Here is a 14,371-nt window from a genome sequence, read left to right on the forward strand (position 1 = left end):
ACATTCCCGTGACCAGCAATTTCTGGCATGGTTTTTGTGTCTTCTACTGTGAAGACCGAAGGAAAATAATTGTTTAAGGTCTCAGCCATTTCCACATTTTCCATTATTAAATCCCCCTTCTCATCTTCTGAGGGACCAACATTTGCTTTAGTCACTCTTTTCCGTTTTATATATCGGTAAAAGCTTTTACTATCTGTTTTTATGTTTTGCGCAAGTTTACTTTCGTAATCTATCTTTCCTTTCTTTATTGCTGTCGTTTAAAATTTTCCCAATCTTCTAGTTTCCCACTAACCTTGGCCACCTTATACGCATTGGTTTTTAATTTGATACTCTCCTTTATTTCCCTGGTTATCCACGGCTGGTTATCCCTTCTCTTACCGCCTTTCTTTTTCACTGGAATATATTTTTGTTGAGCACTATGAAAGAGCTCCTTTAAAGTCCTCCACTGTTCCTCAATTGTGCCACCGTTTAGTCTGTGTTCCCAGTCTACTTTAGCCAACTCTGCCCTCATCCCACTGTAGTCCCCTTTGTTTAAGCATAGTACGCTCGTTTGAGACACTACTTCCTCACCCTCAATCTGTATTACAAATTCAACCATACACATGTAGAATTTCTCTTTGCCGAATATGGAGTGCCCTATAAAAACACACCCCAATTATCTAATTCCAGGCTTACATAATAATCAGTGTCGAAGTGTTTGGATCGTCAAGTGTGCACGGGACCTTAATGGAGTTTATACAGCTTAAACCCATGCAGCTCATCAGTAATAAACACTGGTAAGCTCTTTGTTACTTGCTCTTCTAAGACCACTCTGCTCATTGGGGCATTCAGTTGCAGGATTATCAGGAGCCATGTGAGAATAATCCCAGGCCCAAGTCACATATCTATCCTTCCAGGTTCCAGAATGGCTGGTCAATCAGTCTGGAGTGTTGCAGACCTGTCTGGTTCAGGAATCAGATTACCAAGTTTGCCACAGAGGGTTCACTTAGTTTCAACCTTCCATCACCAACTTCGTCACCTTGGAGCCACCTCCAAAGATATCCCACATACCTCCCCTCCCGAGAAGGAGTAACAGAAAGCCATTGAGTGTGCTATATGTGGGATAACAGAAAGTCAATGGATAATAAGTACTGTATTGGAACATATATAGACCAAACAGTCCGTACTCCAAGCTTGGGTTTCTGCACCACCCGTCACCGGAATTAAGTTTATTAACTCACATGTACACTTCCATCTGACGCTGATTAATTTATAAAAAGGATGTCTTTTGCACAAGTTCCTATATTAACTTGCCAGGATACAAAACAGGTATATCACATGTTTTGCTTTGTTATTTTCAACATTCTAACAAAATTGCGGGAATTCAGTTTTTAAATAGGCATTTTTTAAAAATGCAAATTCATTCGTGGGAATGGAAAAAAAAACAGCCAATTATGCTGCACCTGCAGCGATGATTTTTTAAGCAACTAACAAGCCATTGAACCATGATAAATGCCAGAAAGTTTATTCATTTAGTTGTACAAGTGTGCAATATTTGTGATAGATGATTCCACAAAAATGGAGACAATCCCTAATTACTCAAGAAGCACTGCCCTTTCGGGTACATTCGCCATCTTATAAAACGAGGATCATAAGAGTGCTGATCGCTCCTTCATGATGAATAATGCAACCCTCCCTACAGACTCACTCACTGCAGAATGTATTACTTTTTTTAATTTTAATATTAGAACAAGGCGTAGGATCTGAAAATGATCTTTATAGGAAAGCTGCATCATTTTTGGCATTCAATAAAAGTAGCATTTGACAAGTATTGTTTAAGATTGTTATTAGAGATAATAGGCCCAGGTTCTCATTCAAGCTTATTGTATGGTATCTTGATAAATGCACTTACTGTACATGCACTTTTCACAGTGACGACCCTTTAGGGTAAAACAGATGAATTTTCACTCCTGGCACAGAGCTTCGCATGCCGAGGGCACACATTGGGAATTCAGAAGCAGAGGTCAACATGCCTTGCAGGATTTTCTGTCCGTTAAAATTAATGGACGGAAAATCTCACAGGGACTGCTGACCTCTGCACCCAAATTCCTGGTATGTGCTTCCAGCATGTGAAGCTCCGTGTCAGAGGCAGAAATTCATAAAATCTATCCTTACAATCTTTTTGTAAAAAAATGGTACAGAATATTCTGTTTTGTGAAACATCTATTTTGAATTTTAATAATTGCTTTTTGTAGAAAGGCTGATCTGCTTTTGTAGATGATATGGGAAATTCAATAACCATTTACAATACTACAGCAGAAGAACCATGGAAAGGACACATAAGTGTTTTCAATAATTTGCCAATTATAGTTGATGGAAGTATGAGCCCCCTCCTTAAGCCTTTTACCTCCTTACCATTTTTTATCTTTCCATTCAGGTTATTTCTTGCTTCCATTTTCATATTCTTTGATGCTGCTCTCTATCTCTATAAATAACCTTTATTTTCATTGGCCTTGAATAATCGCAACCTGACTGGAGCTATCCTGCAATATAGGCCTTGTCCCTTCAACCAGGTTTCTCTGTATAAAAACAATGAGAGACATGTCTGGTACCTTACAAAATATCCCCGTGTATGTCATAAACTAGACATAAATCCACAGTTAAATCTCAGTACAGGTACAATCTCTGAAATCGGGAGTTCCAAAAACCGGAATGTTCCAAAAACAGGACATCGGTATTCTGATCAGTATTCTGTCAATAATCCCTCCCCCCCCACGCCCCACCACACGCACAGACACACACACACACCCCAAAAAAATTGCAAAAAACAAAAGGTAAAAAAAAATCACAAAACATTCACACTTAACTATCGAAAGAATGAAAAAATAACAACTTTAACTTACCTTTTTTGCAGGTCTTCATACTTATCGCTGTTCCAAGGGCTGCAACGAAGGTTTTTTCCCGGGCGTTTTCTTTCTTCCTAACTACGGGTGTGTTGTGAGCCAAATTTTGGGACGTCGGATTTCGTCTCCGAAATCCGGATAAACCCGAAACTCGGCCCAGGAGTTTCCGGATTCGGGACATCGGATTTCTGCTCTGAAATCCGTTAAAACCTGAAAACCAGAATGGCCTCGGTCCCGAGGTTTCTGGATTTCAGAGGTTGTACCTGTATAACAATTTTTACTTTTGTCCTAGTCTAAGCTCAATTAACATCCATGGACCTAGTAAGATGAGTTCTGTTCAACGAACGAGCCATTTACGTTGAGCAGCTCAGTGGGGCCCACAACACCATTTGCAATGAATCTTAATTCCAGAGCACAGTGACATATTCGTTAACTACCAGAATGCTTTTGGACCAGTCACTGTTTTAACCTGCTTGTCTTGATTTTTAATGACTGCACCTCTATTTTCAGATTTTTTGATTGCTTTATTTTTGTTGCCACACATAATCTCATCTTTTGAGTGCAGAATGGAGACCTATATCTAGGTCTGCACCAATGGTCGGTTTTAAGCACCCAAGGCAGAATGTTCCACTGATTTACCCTAATCCTGTACGTCTCATCCTTGTCAATGATCACTGATACAAGTTTTAAGAAGTAGGATTTACAGTGCTCAGTGTTGAAAGGGTATAATCAGAAGAGGAGTGCAACACTAGACAAGGCGATTTTCTCAAGAACAACTTTTCGTGCGTGCATTTTGTGTTCATCAAGTTGAGGAATGTTGCTGCCGGGGAGTGGAAGACTTCCTATTTTGGACAACGAGTGGCAGCATCAACCAATCCCCGGTGAGGTACAGCATGGTTAGATAAAGAATAAAGCTCCCACTACTTTGCAATAACAACCTGACAACCAGACGTGTGTGCTCAAACCCCAACCTTACTGCTCCATGTCACAGTAAACCAGCTGACCTCAAATGAGAACTTTTTGTTAAAATGCAGCTGAGTTCTTCTCATGTCCCGCAGTCCCATGCTAACTTTAGCCCACTCACTGAAATGGCAGCTATTCACTGCTGAAGTCACCTCAATTGAGTCGATCATTCCATCCCTCCACCCCAGCAGTAGCAGACGTGATCCTGCTCAGTCATGCACACCGCACCTAAAAACTGTCTAGGTTTTGGGTTGAAAATGCTAGCAAGTTTGCAGCAGTTATTTGCTTTGGCATTCGCAGAAAACACCGACTGCTGTCAGACACACCCAGCTGTGGTACAAGAATCTTCGCAAAGATCAATGATACAGGGTGAAACATGTAGGATTTACAGTAATTAATGATGAAAGAGTATATTTAGATCAGGAGTGGACAAGATGAGTTTCTCTTTTGTGTGAGAATTTTATGTTCAGCAAGTTGAAGGATGTTATTGATGGAATGGTTCCATGTTCGGGCACTCCTGGCCAGGTATAGTATGGTTAGATGATGAATAAAGGTCCCTGGTCCAACAAATTGTCTCAGCGCCAACCTTAGGAGAGCATTCCCTCCCGCACCAGAGTGATATATTTCCATTCTCTACTAGCCAAACATTCTTTGATCTTTTTAGCGAAAAGATAATCGAGAAAAAAAGGTGACATTTCACCATTTGTTACAAGTTTTTTTGTTGCCTTGTACCTGAATTGGGCTGAACTCGCCTCTAACAGCCAGAGAGCCTCTGGGACTTTTTTTTTTAAAAGAGGAATTTTTTGCCTCCATCCAGAGTAAGAGATTCTGAGTACGAGCTATGGGATTTTCCATGGGGATTTTCTTATATGCAATTATAATAATGCAGGAAGTGGAGCAGTGTAGGATGGAGGAAACAAGAATAATTCTTGGGTTTTTAATTTCCAAGTGCCCACCCCTCCCCCAGCGCAGTACTCCACTGTTACACAGGAATTGTGCTACTGAACTACCAATGGGGGAAGTCATTTTGAGAAAAAGTATCCCACTTTGCTTATTTTTCTCCTTTAGCATTGAAGAGGTTAACAAAGCCCTGCAGCCACCATGCTTGGCTATCCAGCATTCAAAGCCCATGCACAACTCAATCCTATTTATGCTCATTCATGGTTTGACTTGTTTGAATTTTGTGGGCCTGGAGGTAAAGTACTGTCGTCACATTTGTGGATAAACCCTACAGCAGAGCACCAAGGTCTGTTAATATATATAAATTAAGAGGAACACAGCTGATGGCCAGGATTTCGCTCACCCCGGCGGGTCCAACGCGGACGATGTCGGTGGCAGGTCCCCACCCTGTTTGCTGGCTCCATCCCACTCTCTGAATTGAATTTCCCTTGATGGACCTTGGTAAGCCCGCCCAGCACATTTCCCGGTCAATTAAAGGAAGCGGCTCTGGTGACGTCATTTGAAGTCATGTCATCAGCTGGTTTCCTTAAAGGGACCATGCCCAAATTGCAAACACTGACAATGACTGCACAAAGGCACAGGGCTGCACCCAGGCTCTCACATGGCTCCCTCCTTATGATTATTGAGGGAGTCACAGCACGCAGGGAGGTCCTCTTCCCTTCCCATGGGTGGAAGAGACCTCCCCAGCAGATTAATGCAGCCTGGTTGCACATTGCAGAGGGCACAAGCAGGGATGTGGTCAAGAGGACCTGAGTGCAGTGCCGCAAACATGTCAATTATCTCTAGATCACGAAACGGTAATACAAAGCCACACTCAACCTCATCCTGCTGTGCCTCTCATCACATCCCCAGCACTCTGCCTTGCCTTGCCTACCCTACTCCTGCACATCCTTACTCACACCAACCTACCTTGCACTTCCACCCATCCCTCTCTATCTATATTATTACATCCCCATCTCACTAACCACCCTTCACATTCACCCTCATTTTAGGGCAATCATACCAACTAACACACAAGAGTAGGCACTTGGGTGTTTTATGCAATGTTCATGTAAAGTTTCTGTTAATGTGGTGTCAAACATTGAAACCTTTATTTTCAATACTTTGTTCTTGGGCAGATTTGTTTGCACCTTTGGAAGTGGCTTAGTGAGTTGCAGTGAATGGTGAGACATAACTTTGGTAAGGTAACATAACTAAGGTTATGGCAGAAAAAAATCAAAGAGCAAGTTATTATTTTGAATGGAGAAAGATTACAAAGTGGGACCTGGGGGTACTTGTGCATGAAACACAAAGGATAGTATGTAGGTACAGCAAGTGATCAGGAAGGCCAATGGAATCTTGGCCATTATTGCACAGGGATGGAGTATAAAAGCAGGGAAGTCTTGCTACAGCTGTACAGGGTATTGGTGAGACCACACCTGGAGTACTGCATGCAATTTTGGGTTCCATATTTATGAAAGGATAGACTTGCTTTGGAGGCAGTTCAGGGAAGGTTTACTAGGTTGATTCCGGAAATGAGGGGGTTGACTTATGAGGAAAGATTGAGTAGGTTGGGCCTCTACTCATTGGAATTCAGAAGAATGAGACGTGATCTTATCGAGACGTATAAGATTATGAAGGTGCTTGACAAGGTGGATGCGGAGAGGCTGTTTCCACTGATGGGGGAGACTAGAACTAGAGGGCATGATCTTAGAATAAGGGGCCGCCCATTTAAAACTGAGATGAGGAGAAATTTCTTCTCTCAGAGTGTTGTAAATCTGTGGAATTCGCTGCCTCAGAGACCTGTGGAAGCTGAAACATTGAATAAATTTAAGACAGAAATAGACAGTTTCTTAAACGATAAGGGGATAAGGGGTTAAGGGGAACGGGCAGGGAGGTGGAGTTAAGTCCGTGATCAGATCAGCCATGATCTTATTGAATGGTGGAGCAGGCTCGAGGGGCCGTATGTGGCCTACTCCTGTACCTATTTCTTATGTTCTTATAATGGTACTCATGGTCATGAGTGTGAAAGGAATGGCTTGGGCATTGTAGGAATGCTTTATGGTGTTGGTGTGGTGCCAACCTGGCGCATCACGTAGCAGCCAGGGTGTGCAGCGTCACGCAAAGCAAATCTGGCCATGGTGAGGCCATCCCTGGCCGCAATGTGGTCGCGTGCTGATGCCCTCTGTCCTCTGCAGCATCAGCTAATTGCGGAGAAGGTTGTTGTTGTTGTTAGTGCTGCTGCTGTTGGAGATGATTGTGGTGGGATTCTGAGGACCAAGGTGAGAGGGTATAAAGGGCATCCATAGATGGCAGGTGAAATAGAGATGACAGAAGCAATCTGTCAATGGTGAGAGAGTTGATGAGATCAGACTGGATGGAGACTTGTGTAAAGACTTGCAGCACGGTGAATCTGTTGTGGAAATGCAGTGAGGAAATGCTTGTGGCTAAGGAAAGATATCTCTAAGGTGGGAGCTTTTACTTTACATTTCAAGCTGTCAACTCAACAGCTCATTCAATGGCTATTGAACTCCCGCCTCAGCTTGACAGACGTGGTACATGACCAGGGTGAACCCCGTGGGCAAACTGTCAAATGCAAAAGGTAAGCTAAAAATCATTCTTAAGTGGCTCTAAATAAGCCACTAATGACCTGAATTGGGTCCCCTGCCGCTGCGTGTTGGGTCTGCTCAGTGCTGACAGACTCGACATTGGGAAAGGTCCGTGGCTTTTCAGCTTACCTTTTGTATTTGACAGTTTGCCCACGGGTTCACCCTAGTCATGTACTACGTCTGTCAAGCTGAGGCTCACATTGGGATCCCGACCCGTTGGGGGGAAAAAAAACACTTTCCCACCCGACCCGCCACTGATTCCCCTGCAAAATTCCAGCCTCAATCTTTATATCTAGCCCCAAGGCTACAAAAACAAAAGCATGGATAGCTCTGGATAAAGTATCATACAGAGAGTTAAGGAGAAATTTCAGTTTGATCATCTTAAAATAAGCCAGATTTTGTAGTAGAAATAACGGTGAGGCTAACAGCGTTCACCATTAATAAGATGTAAATTGGACAGCAACTTCCAATGACCACACATGCATAGTTAAATGCCTAGATCAGGAAGCTGTTGCCCATGATGCCCTGCTCATCCAGAAGCTGTGCTATAATGGTATCTCGTCGAGAGACTCGTCATTGAATACATGGGATGGTGTGAAATTGCTATACATACCTAATATGAGTCAACAACCAGGGGGCATAGATTTAAAATAATTGGTAGGAGGTTTAGAGGGGATGTGAGGGGAATTTTTTTCACCCAGAGGGTGGTGGGGACTCACTGCCTGAAAAAGTGGTAGAGGCAGAAACCCTCACCACATTTAAGGAGTGTTTGGATGTGCACTTGAAGTGCCATAACCTACAAGGCTACGGACCAAGAGCTAGAAAGTGGGATTGGTTGGACAGCTCTTTGTCAGCCGGTGCAGACATGATGGACTGAAATGGCCTCCTTCTGTGCTTTAAATTTCTATGATTCTCTGATATATGCACACTAAACTCATCAGAAAAAGTTAGAGCTTGTCTATTCCAGTGCAAGTCAATTTTTAACAGTGTGGTAAGCCTTAATCATTACCAAACAACCTCTCTGGCACTGAAAATTTACTTTATCAAGTGTGGAGTCTTATTCCTTCAGATTTTAATTATTGTTGGAGCATTTTTCATTTCTATCTTTTGATCCAATCTTCCTCTCCCTTTCTGTACCTGATTTGACATTGAATTAAATATTCTAACTGACACTTCCTGGCTCAGACTCTGCACTGCTCATTAATAATTCTGCAATCTTAAGACGATACACAGTTGCTTGCCCTGTTCACACAGGTCCCAGCTGCTCTGTAGATGGCATTGCACTTTTTAGATGGTTGGATGACAGGAACTTCCAGTGCAAAAGCCCACAGAAAGTCTACGGGCAAGTGCAGGTCTAATGAATGACTGGCGCCGTTCACCGCAAAATCCGACTTAGTCACATATGCATAATCTACAAAATTAAGGGGACATTCAGTTCTCAGGGTGATAATGTCAATCTGTCACAAGAGAGGACTGTGTGATTCACCATGGTATGGACGGATTTGTATTTCAGAGCTTAGTTCTTGCAGCTGTGTTAGGGAAACCAGTAGACAAGAGCTACAGTTGTGTATTTGTTCTCTGCAGTGCTTCAATGCTTGGTGATGTGGGCTGCTGCCACCAAACACAGCCTTCTAAAAACCATCTGGCTTGACATCGAAGTGCTCCCTGACCTGCCTGAAGCTAGGCGGGAGCCACTGAAACAGAAATGTGTTTGTTTTCTGATAGCATCGATTCTTGAGAAAGAAACTTTTCTCCCCTTCCCAGCTAATCATGGACAGTCAGGAGCCAGACCATCATATGAAGCCAAATCTCTTGAGTTTCCAAAATTATTTACGAAATTGTTGTACATTAATAAACCTACACCATGTTTCCCACCTAAGCATGCATTGCAACAGAAAAAATACACCAGAATGTTAATATTTTTTATAATGTGATTTTAATCGTATTCTGCACTATTTTTCTCTCTAATATTTTTCTACTTCTGAACCAAACATGGGTAAGGCTTCATGGGTATGAGCAGCCCCTTAGTATCTGCCCAAATATACCTCTTCATGCACAAGCCCAGTTAGTATCAGCAGGCTATTGAACCATTGCAGGTATAATAGTGGAACTAATCTGGTTCCTACACACAAACACTTTCCAAGGGTACAGGAATAATGGCTGATTATTTTTTTCCCTCCTTATCTCAGGGGTGTCGAGCCAATTGTAGCATCTGCTTCACCTGGTCAGATATCATTTAATTTAGCACAAACCAGGTATAAATCCAACCTGGAGAGAACAAAGAAGCCCAATCTTAGTTTTTATTAAAGCTGTGTTAAAAAATAAATTAGATATAATGCAAGATCCATGCATTGATGCTGACAGCATCACTTTAAAAAAAATGAAGACTTTGACAGAGAAGGCATGTCGTTTCCATACCGTACATTAAAGCTGAAAAACCAATCCTAAGTCTTAAAAATAGAGGTAACGCTGCAATTCAAGTCCTAAGCCTAAAGTCGGCAGCAATTTCTGACCTGAGCTGCTCTAGAAATTGGGTTTACAATTGGCCTCACTGCCTTGTATAAGAGTGGGGCAAAAGTCAGCTCGGTTCCCGCTCCTGTCTGTGACTCCTGCTGGAAAGGGCATGTCTGACGTTGAGTGAGGACAAGAGGGATCGCCTCTGATGCCTTCTGTAATCAAATAGTTTGCCGCACTCACTGTCTGGGCTCATGAACAAAGAACGGCCCAGCAGGAGTCCGTGCCTTCAGGGCAGGAATAGAGAAAATTAGAGAAAATTGGAACAAGTAACAGTACAAAAAAAGGCGAAGTGTACGCACTCCCACAGATTTTTCACCATGTGATTTTGTTGGATTTGTAGCAAAGTAAAATTTCGGTATTCTCATTATATTATCCAAACATGCATGTGTATACTAACACATACACAGAAAGGCTACATCAGTTACAATGCAATGTTACCGTACTTCCTTCGAGGCTGTTCTAGAATTCATTAGACTACAGTTTATTTGATTATTTCTGACAATGAGTCAAGATGTCACATCAAGTTAATCAGCTGCATTTTTTACATCTTGCTGTGTCTAAGTGAGCCAAGTCTTATTTTAGCTCAAAAGCAAAACACCGCGGATTCTGGTAATCCGAAATAAAGAGCAAAACTGCTGGAAATACTCAGCAGTCAGGCAGCATCTGCGATGAGAGAAAAAGAGTTAACGTTTCAGGTCGATGACCTTTCATCAGTTCTGACAGATGCTGCCTGACCTGCTGAGTATTTCCAGCATTTTCTGTTTTTATTGCTTATTTTAGCTCTTCTTCTGTCGGCCCATCGTACTGCTACAAAAGGCATTTGTGCAAATGACCCTCGCAGAATGCCAATGAATTACAAGCACAGACTTTCTGCAGTGCCTTCTTCTGATGTAAAAATATTTTGATGCTACAATTTTTGTCCTGCTTCACCCATTCCATTCATCTCGAGATACTGAAAGATTTATGCTTATTTTCTTTGGGAAAGTGGACCCAATTGAAATTTTCAAGATTATGAAAGGAAATTACAAATAAATCATTCACTGTGATGAAAGATTTAAATACTGCAGGACGCCAGTTAAAAATAAGGAAGTTAGGACTAAGGAGAAAAATCAGACAGAATCTTTGCACCCACAGGGATGTGGAACAATTTATCACGGAAGGCCAATTAAGCCAACAGGATAAATGGGTGCAAGAGGCAAATACATGTATGCATGGAGCAGCGTTTGAGGGTTAATGAAGAGAAGCTGGGTAGGTGGGGTTAATCTGACAACATGTTGGGCCTAAACATTATATAAGAAGAGATTTGTCAAATTGTGAGGATTTTTATTTTGTGTAATTATGATTTCCTCTGTTCACTGAGCTCTGCTTCCTTGAGCAACAATAACCTGCATTTATATAGCACATTTAATGCTGTAAAATGTCCCATATGTAAAGCACATTATGTTTAGATGCAGGGACAGCAATGCCAACCCAATCTGTGTGTATTGCTTTCCCACATTTACTCTACTTTCTGGTTTAACTTTCCACTTTTGGAGCCCTTTTGGAGCCCAATAGCAAAAGTGGAGACCTGCGATTCTGTACATGTGCAGCAGGTGCTGTTGGTTCAGGTCTGAGGGTAATTTTTTAAAGTAATTTTTGTAGATTTATTTTTAAGTTGATACTTGTTTCAATAGGCCAGAATTAATTTATTTAAAGCAAGACTTGGCGCACTTATCAGGCGAGCCTGGGAACTTGACGCCGTGCTGGGCTCCCGTTTAAATCATGACACAAAAGGTGCTGATCTACCAAAAAACAGCTCAGAACATTTGTCAGGTGCAAAATGCAAGCCCCAGAAAAATCTGGGATCTGCACTGACATTAGGGTACAGAAGTTGTCTACTTTGAGTAAAGGAAGAACTTTAATTTATATAGTGCCTTCCACATCCGCAGGACATCCCAAAGGATGCACAACCAATGAATTACTTTTGAAATGTAGTCACTGCTGTCATATGGGCAATTTTGTGCTCAGCAAGATCCCACAACAGCAATGAAACAAATGACTAGATAATCTGATCTGGTGGTGTTAACTAAATGATAATTGTTGGCCGGGACACCGGGAGTTGGCCAGGAGTATGCATTCGACAGGAACAAACAGCAGAGATCAGGGTGTACGTAAATGATCAGTCTGCTTCTCAAATTGGCCACTTCTGTGAAAATTCAAATGTCTTCATGATGGATGGAGCTAACGATTTAGCTTCTTTACATTTTTGACAAATGCGAAGTGCTTGTAGGCAAGGTTCAATACGTACAAGACCATGTTAGGCTTCTTTAGGCAGAACTCATTTCATTTCCGTCATGGTTCATTTCAGCAAGAATCTGACTGGAAGCTGCTCTTCAAAATGCCTAAATCTATTAGGATTTCTTTCAGCAACATGTTGCAACCTGTCACAAATTAGTGTTACACAAATGAAGGAAAGAGGATTCTGTGTATAGCTGTGGGCAGGCATAGGGGGTACTGCCACTGCTGAGGATTGATTCATCTCTGTTCTCATGGAAACATCTTAACAGTTCTTATCAAGAATGTATTCGCATCATGGCCAGCTTTATTAACTCAACCTCTTCATTATAGTATTTCCTTTAAAGTGGCTACTTCACCTTGAAAGAAATACTATGATGCTCCTTGAATGGAATTAGTAGGTGATGCACGGCCCGGTTTGATACTGAAACATCCAGATTAGGGAAACCCCAGACTCGATTTCCATCTGTGTGGAGTTAGCTGATCTCAGTCAGGATGGCAATGAAGGTACCATCGTTGGGCTTAGAGCCCCTGGGCTAAGGTGTGGGAACAAACACACTGAGAGAGAATTCCAAAAGCGATATTAGATGAGGTGACCAAAAGCTTGGTCGAAGAGTGGATTTTAAGAGGGGCCTTAAAGGAGAAGAGGCAGAAGAGTTATGGAAGGAATTCCAGAGAATGGAGCCTAGTCGGCTGTAGCGTTGCTGCCAGTGGTGGGGCAATGGGAGAAGGGAATGGACAAGTGGCCAGAATTGGCGAAATTGCGAAATTCTGGGAGAGTTGTATTGCTGGAGGAAGTTACTCAGATATGGAGAGGCAGGGCCATGGAAGGGATTTAAACAGGAGGAAGAGAATTTTTAATTTGAGGTGTTGGGGGACCAGGAGCCAACATAGTACAGCAATTGGTGAGTGGGATGTGGTGCGGGATAAGATGAGGGCCAAAAAGTTTTGGATGAACTGAAGTTTATGAAGGGTGAAGGATGGAAATCCGCTCAGATCAGCATTGGAATAGTTGAGTTTGGAGGTGCAAAGGCATGGTAAAGGGTTTCAATAGCAGGTGGGCTGAGGCAGGGACGGAGGCAGGCAACGTTATGGAAGTGGAATTGGGGGTTTTTGTGGTGGAGAAGATACAGGGGCGGAAACTCAAATACGATGCTGAGGTTATAGTCTGGCACTGACAGGGATGGGGATGGAATTTGTGATGGGGCCACAAGTTGGTCTTACCAATGTTTAGCTGGAGGAAATTGCGACTCATCCAAGATTGGATGTTGGACATGCAGATTGACAATGCAGAGGGAGAGAAGGAGCCGAGAGAGGTGTTGGAGGTAGAATTGGGTGTTGTCATCATACATGTGAAAGGTGATCCCAGGTCTGTGGGTGATGTTGCCAAGAGACAGTATGTGGATGAGAACGAGGAGGAGGCTAAGGATTTGATCCTTGAAGGATGATGGAGGTAACAGTGCAGCAGGAAGAGAAGCCAATGCTAGATACTCGGGCTACGATTAGATAGGTAAGAGCGGAACCAAGCAAGAGTAATCCCACTCAGCTGGACAACGAGGAAAAAGGCGTTGGAGGAGGATAGTGTGGTCGACCATGTCAAAGGCTGAAGATAGGTCAAGGAGGACGAGGAAGGATAATGCACCACAGTCAAAAAGGATGTCATTTGTGACATTGGTTAATGCCATTTTTGCACTATGGCAGAAATAAAGACATGGTTGGAGAGATTAAAATAGGTCGTTGCAGGAAAGTTGGGCTTGGATTAAAGAGGCAACAACACGTTCAAGACATTTGAGAGAAGAGAGAGACTGAAAATGGTGTGCAGTTTGCAAAGGCAAATGGGTCAAGGGTGGGTATTTTGGGGAGTGTTGTTGATGGCAGTTTTGAAAAGGAAGAAGACAGTACCTGCAGAGACAGAACCAGTTACAATGTCAGGTACCATGGGGACCAGAAAGGGAAATTGGGTCGTCAACAGCTTAATAAGTGGGCCTCATGGACAAGGTGAGCTCAGAAAGGATACGAGGGAAGTTGCAAGAGAAACAAGAGATGCGGGATCAGCGCTATAGTAGGGTGGGGAAGCAGCAGGGGCAGCTGATCAGATGGTTTCAACCTTAGTGACAAAGAAGTCCATGAGCTCCTTGTACTGTTTTGGGAGGAGGATGGAGGAGAGGGGCTTAATGAGAAGGTCAG

The 14,371-nt window shown here is 42.6% G+C and overlaps 1 protein-coding gene across 20 annotated transcripts in view; it reads right to left on the reverse strand.

Annotated features, from left to right (window-relative positions):
* Nucleotides 1–14,371, reverse strand: part of raraa (retinoic acid receptor, alpha a) — a 634,542-nt gene that overhangs the window by 49,200 nt on the left and 570,971 nt on the right. The window lies entirely within an intron of this gene.

The sequence above is a fragment of the Pristiophorus japonicus genome, chromosome 21 (assembly GCF_044704955.1).
Source record: "Pristiophorus japonicus isolate sPriJap1 chromosome 21, sPriJap1.hap1, whole genome shotgun sequence".
In the NCBI taxonomy this organism is placed as follows: domain Eukaryota; kingdom Metazoa; phylum Chordata; class Chondrichthyes; family Pristiophoridae; genus Pristiophorus; species Pristiophorus japonicus.